Genomic DNA, 6094 nt, shown 5'->3' with positions numbered 1-6094 from the left:
TTAAACCACTTTTAGAAAGCCAATCAAGTTTTAGTAAAATAGTCTTGTATACCCTAAGTGACATCTATTTTGTAATGATGCTCCAGTGAGGCAGGATAAAAGTCACCGTAGGGTGATCAAGTGCCCTTTCACTGAAATGAGACAATCTCAACCATTAGACAAAAACAACTCCATGTAACTGAATCTAAAAGTCACCATTGTTTGGTTCAGAATTTGTTAACATCCTTAACAATTCTGTGTAAGTGTAACCCCTTATTTTAGGTCTTAGAGTCTCGCCCTAATGAACCAAACTTAGGAAAAAGCTTATTAACAAGAGACTAAACCAATCCTATCCATTTCTAGAGATCAAATAAAGAGTTGTGCAAAACTACCATCCTTTAGGGGGACACCCACGATGCCACGAGGCGATGCACAAAAACTTTATCCAACCTAATGAGAGAGACCGAGGGATATGTTGTCACATGAGTCCCGCACCCACTTACTATGAACATTCTCTCCATTCACCTTGGTCTTGACCTACCCAAATGCCATCCATAGGGGGACACTCCCATGGTGCCTGGAGGCTGAGGATGGATCTCACGGTGTGAACTTCTAGGGAGAAACGTGTAAAGGTTAAAATGAAATATCATATACCTCATTTACCTCCCACTAAACGTTCTACCTAGGGTTCATTAACTTAGAAAATCCAGATACTGATTTTATCTAAGTGGTTTGTTTAATTTGCTAAAAGATCAACACTTGCTTTTGATGATTAAATAACTTTGATTCAAGTATTATTAAACTCTTTAACAAACTTTCATCAAATTTGCATGCATGTAACAACTATATCTAATTCACCTTTCAAGGTAGGTTCCCAGGTGGGGTGCGACGTTTCCATCGACTTAAGTACCCCAACCTAGCTAGAACCAGCCTTAACCAAAAGGTCCCTTATAGATACATTTGTTACATATTTAATCTTTTAATAGAATCAATTTAATCCTATTAAACCGATTTAAAAGATTAAACTTAGATTTCTAATCTTATAAGAAGCCTAAGGTTTCCATGAAACTCTTTATTATTGATTTTAATTCTAATTTCATTAATTATAACACTTATAAAAATGAAACAATTAAAACCAACCAACATTGCTAGCTAGACATACATAAGTTATTTATAACACTTATAAATTAACCTAAGGTAGTGTCATGCTTCATGCATTGTTCATTCATTACTAATATATAACTTTTATATAAACAAGTAATGAACTAAACTATGGCATACATTCCATGCCAACATACAACCTCATATTCTAACATTTATAATATAGATGATGCACGAATATACTATAATGCATGCATATATTATAACTCTTATACTATATGATGCATGAGCATGCTTTAAGTAATTTAATCATGCATACTAATATATTATAGCTCTTATCATATAAAATGATGCATGAAAATAAATGCATAACCTATGGTGGGTTTTAAAACTATATGACATACATTATGGTATATATAATAAACTTATATCACATGCATATTTAAATAAAGTTGTTGGACCGGGATAGTAAATCTCAAAAACCAGAAAGAAAAAGGCTAAACTATTACAAAAGCTGAGTCCACCGGTTCATAATAGGTGAACCGGGTCTTGAACCGCTCCCCTTGAAGCCTTGCAGTTTGATCATGTAACAAATCTTCTGATCGTCGAGCAACGAGTGTCGAATATAAACTATCGTGTAGCAATGATCTCATAGCTTTGGACTATGCGATGTGCATGAAAGTCCACATGATTGTACAGTGTGCTTAAAGTAGCGCATACCATGCGATTGTGTAGCTAACGACTATGTGATAAGCATGATAGTCTACACGATCGAATAGCATATGCCAAGTATCATATACTAGGCGATCGTGTAGCTACAAACTATGCGATGAGCATGATAGTTTACATGATCATTTAGCACACATGCCTTACGTCGAGTATCAAATGTTGTGCGATCGTTTACTCCTCGAGCGCCTACATGATCATGCAGCCAATGCAACACGATCGAGTAAACAACCCTACACAATCTCGTAACATTAGCTATGTAATCATTTAGTAGATGCTATATGATCGGGCAGAAAACTCTACACGAATGCATAGCCAAATCCAAATGATCGTTTCGCTGTAGCTACACGATGCGACCATTAGGGCAACGATCTAAAGCTTCATGAATGACACAAAACACAAAACGAATACAAACTCGATTGCAAGAATTAATGCCAAAAAATGCAAGGGCCCTTACAAATTAACTTTTGTAATCCAAAAAGAAAGCTAAAAAAGAGACAACGATCCCAGAACATCCATCAACAAACTATCCATATACATTTAACGATTAAACGCAATGAAGAAGTAATGCCCAGCAAACTGTAAACAATTTCAATATAGCAAATGGAATTTGGAATTAGAACACAACCTGGTTCTGATACCAATTGAAGGATCTCATTTTACAGAGAACCTATAAGTGAAGTGGATCGCCCAAATCCCATTTCGATTGAAAATAGACATTTATAGTAAAACATACAGATTATGTATCTTAACTAAAACTACAACATACTTTTGAATAAAAAATAGAGTTCAGAGATTATACCTTTGAAGAACTCTTCTTCACGTTAATCCCTTTCGAACTGTCTCGAACTCCTCAAACAACAATAAACTCTCCTCGAACAAACAACAACCAGAACACTTGAACTAAAAGGAAGGACTCTACCACTTGGTGACCTTGGTTTTCTCAGGGTGAGAACCCAGGAGTGGTGGGCTCTTGCAATTTTGGTTAAGAGGGAGTTTAGGAGTTTGGAGGAGGAAGACGATTGAAGGAAGAACACACTCTATCACATAGAGAATTACTTCAATCATTTAAGCGATGAGACTATCATATAGGCTCTCTCAATGTATCGTTTAGAATCTTCACAATTCGTATGTAGCTTCTCCTTGGAATAATAAAATCTTATTTTATTTATTCCAATTTGCCACAAAACCACTTAATTTCCTACTAAGGTGGTTAGAGAGAAAAAGAGAATTAATTATCCATATAATTAATAATATAAATAAATATGAAAATCAACTTATAATATTATATTTATAACCTATAGTTTTAATATTGCATCATACAGAATATATAAATCATCTTTATTTTTCTCTATTTTATGGCATTTAATATAAATCATATTTATATTAAATTTAACATCTATGAATCTCTTTCATAGAAAATATATTTGAATCACATTCAAATATTTATTCCTCCAATTAAACTATAATGTATCAAATACATTATGTCAATTATATCATATATAATTGAATCAATTTAATTATCTCATATATAATTAAATTCCCTCTTATTAATTTGAACAATTCAAATTAACCCAAAAACTAATTCTCAACTAAATTCTTTGAGCTACCAAGGGGACTTTATGGACCGTTAGCTTAAAGCTCCAACGGTACGTGAATAAATAATTAAACTCTTTAATTACATTATCACCATCCGTTAACTATCGGGCACTCCACTAAAGATCGACAGTTCCACTCTTCGCACTACAGATATATTTTTGTGTCCATTGAATATAACCAATCAACAGTACGATGAACCTTCACAAATTGCTCGTAAGTACAGTTGGGCCAAGTTACCGTTTTACCTCTGTAGTTACATCTAACTCCTTAAGTACCACTGATCCCTCCAATGAACAATAGATCATAGTCCCACTATGACTAAACCCCTCTCAGGCTAGGAGAAGGTGTGGCGCCACATTGTTCAAGACTCGGAATCAGCCCTTAAGGGAGCAATTTATCTTCTTACCCCTGCTACGGAGAAGGAGTGAATTCCATCTTGTATAGCTAAGTTCCCAGCTCCCTAATAATACGAATCCCCAAAATGGTAGGCTTGTTGAGTCGGCGATTTGGCCATTCTCACCCATATAAATCAAAGGACCACCCTCATAGGCAGAAGTTCACAACTCACTCAAGACTAAAGTCATGTTACCTATGGTCATCCTGGGGTTGATACCCTAAATCTCTAAGGTCCTGTAGTTTGTAGACACATGTATGAACAAACATTTGTGATGTAATAATATGAGATATTTTATTCACTTCAGTCTATGAAATATGAGATATTTTAGTTGCAGTAACCACAAGCCAATAAACTAAGATCCCTGGTTATCTTTGTAACTTAAGCATGTATGTGGAGAATACAAGTGGATCATGCTTTAAGTGATAACTTAAATGATCTGTAGTATATGGACAAAGGAGGAAACCTTATCCTGGTGACACTACGAGTGTGGCCTGCTTTGCAGGTGTTACAAATGTTGTAAAGTGCTACAAATTGTCTGATCCTGATCATTCGTGTATTAGACATGCAAGTGGGGATACTCTATACAAAGGAGTTTGTATAAGACCGGACCACGAAATAATTAGTCTCATTATATAATGTCGTTCATGACAGTGACTTTCATTTCACTAGAATGATCATAGGTAACATGACCTTAATCCTGAGTGAGTTGTGAACTCCTGCCTATGAGGGGGTCCTTTGATTTGCATATGTGCGAGTCGCTAGATCGCCGACTCAAACCTACCACTTTAGGGATTCGTCTGATTAGGGAGCTAGAACTCAACTACACAAGACAAAATTCACTTCTTCCTCGAAGCAGGGGTAAGTAGATAAATTACTCCCTTAAGGGCTAATTCTGAGGCTTGAACAATGTGGCGCCACACCTTCTAGTGGCCTAGAAGGGTTTAGTCATAGTGGGACTATGATATATTGTTCATTAAAGGAATCAGTGGTACTTAAGGAGTTAGAAGTAACTACAGGGGTAAAACGGCAATTTGGCCTAGTTGTACTTACAAACGATTTGTGAAGGGTCATCGTATTGTTGATTGGTTATATCCAATGGACACAGAAATATATTTGTAGTGCGAAGAGTGCAGCTGTCGATCTTTAGTGGAGTACTAGATAGTAAACGAATGATGTATATCATGATTAAAGAGTTTAGTCAGTTCTTCACATACCATTGAAATTTCAAGCTACAAGTCCATAAGGTCCCCTTAGTAGCTTAATGGATTCATATTGAGAATCAGTTTTTGGGTTAGTTTGAAATGTTCAAATAAACAAGAGGGAATTTGAGTATATATGATTTATTTAATTAGTTCAATTATATAAGATATAATTGATTTGAGGTATTTGATACATTATTTGATTGAATGAATTAATATAAATATGATTTATTTTAAATCCCATAAAAGAGAAAAAGAACTATGGTTTATATGTTGCATATGATGCAATATTCAAACTATAGGTTATAAATATAATATGATAAATTAGTTATTGTATTTATTTATAATATATTAATTATGAGATAATTAATAATTCGTTTTACCCATTAACAACCTTAGTGGGTCGTTTTATATAGCTTATGGCTAAATGGGATAAAGAAGAAAAAGAGTTTTTTAGATTCACTCCATCCTACACGACTCAAGTTATACAATAGCTTGTTGAGAGAGTAAATGATAGTTATCGAGTTTACTATACGATAGTTACTCGTTTACTACACGATCGAGTATCAAGCCTATACGATACACTTCTTCCTTCAGTCGCATACTCGATCTTCTACTCGATCATTTACATCCTTCTTCCCTCTATCCAAATCCACATAGTGCCCACAACTCCTGGATTCTCATACTGAGAATACCAATGTAATCGAGTGGTGGTGTCCAATTCTGTTCGAGGGACGAGGATCGAGTTATACTCTATTGTGATTGAGGATTTTCTTGTTCGTGCTGTTTGTTGAGTTTGCTCATTGCGTTCGTGTTATTCAACGCGTTCGACTTTGATCGAGGGAAATACGTGAAGAAAAGGATTCTTCAATGGTATTCTACTCAATCCTTTGTATTTTGTTTTTGAAGCATGCTTAATTTATCGTATAATGCATCACTATTTCTGTTTGATTGTAAATGTTTATGTTCAGGTTTGGAACGGTCTGCTTCCGCTCACTAGTTCTCTAGATATCGAGTTCCTTCAGACACAAGGTTCATCAACATTCTGATCAAAACCAAAAGATTTAATTGAAATATCAAATCTAATATTCCA

Source organism: Benincasa hispida, chromosome 1 (genome assembly GCF_027475165.1).
Source record: "Benincasa hispida cultivar pf3 chromosome 1, pf3_genome.v1.1, whole genome shotgun sequence".
Taxonomy (NCBI): domain Eukaryota; kingdom Viridiplantae; phylum Streptophyta; class Magnoliopsida; order Cucurbitales; family Cucurbitaceae; genus Benincasa; species Benincasa hispida.
Note: the sequence above shows the minus strand (reverse complement) of the source record.